Source organism: Octodon degus, unplaced genomic scaffold, assembly GCF_000260255.1.
Source record: "Octodon degus isolate 3935 unplaced genomic scaffold, OctDeg1.0 scaffold00388, whole genome shotgun sequence".
Taxonomy (NCBI): domain Eukaryota; kingdom Metazoa; phylum Chordata; class Mammalia; order Rodentia; family Octodontidae; genus Octodon; species Octodon degus.
In genome coordinates, this window is record NW_004524964.1 from 514692 (window position 1) to 516081 (window position 1390).

The following is a 1390-nucleotide window of genomic DNA, read 5'->3' on the forward strand; positions in this document are numbered from 1 at the left end:
TAAAAAAGGAAAAAATAAATAAATAAAATAAAATAGGATCGATAGGCGGCTACTTTCTCTCAATTCAATTAGATGAAAGATTTGTACTAATAGTGTTTGGACAGGATATCATGTCTGCATCTTATGAATAACCACTAAGAAGATGACAATATGCAATGTATTAGTCATTGAAACTGTCCTACTAATCTGTTTTGAAGCTGTCTCATTGCTATCTGTTTCTCAATAAAATTTATTTTAAAAAAGAAGTGATTTACAAAGCAATCCTACTTTGAATGTTATGAGGACTAATAAATTTTATGAAATGTTTGAAATACTCAAGGAAAAATGAGAAGCTGCACATTTGCAATGACTCTGCAATCAACACACATGAGGAGTAGTTTCTTTATTGGATCAAAACTGCTCAAGTTACTTAGTTTTCTATGGTTTTCCAGTTTTTATGATGGCAGAAGGCCTAACCTTAGGTTGAAGTTTTTGAGAATAGTAAGCAGCAACACACACAGGAAAGGCCACCTCTCTCTATTAAAATTACAACATAAATTATTGGACTCTCACCCATGTAGGCCTCAAAACAATGCAAGGGATACTATAAACTATAATATAATACTAAAAATCCCAACCTACATGTATCCATTATATAAAAATTATCCCCTGAAAACTTAAATATACATTTTAAGGAATAAAGGGAGGGGAGTGCGAAATATTTTATTGAGTGAAAGTCAGCTCGTGACACACTGACTGGACACTTGAGGTTGCCAACAGCCCACTGCACAAGAAAAAACATTAGAGAGCAAAATCAGGCAGTAAGTGCACAATCATATGGTGGGTAGAATGTGAGGGAAGATATGATCAACCAATAAGATCACAAACGTAGATGTTGAGTTCTTTTTTTCCACAATTTTATTGAGAAACAAGTAGCAATGTGACAGTTTCAAATCAAATTGGTAGGACAATTTCAATAATTAACACATTGCATACTGTCTTCCTAGTGGTTATTTGTTGTACAAGATGCAGACATGATATCCTATTTACAGACACGGTTAGAACAAATCCCTCTTTTCATTGAATTAAGAGAATGTAGCAATATATCTATTCTAACCATTTTAAATACACAGATACAAAATGGTCATTCATCTGTTGTTGACCTAAGCCTTGCACAACTCAGCATATCAATATGGCTTACATCATTTTTATATGTTTCTGCTGGATTGTTAAGACCAAGATAAAGCAAGACCTATATAAAGAGAGATCTAACTTTTGTGTCTGATAAAGTCACTCAAGTACCCTCAGGATTTATCCTGTAACTCTATACAGCAGTTTGCACATCCTTTTTCAGTGTCAGCCATGTGGATGAGTCACAGCCATTGCCTCACCAATTTGCTTTCTGTGAAAG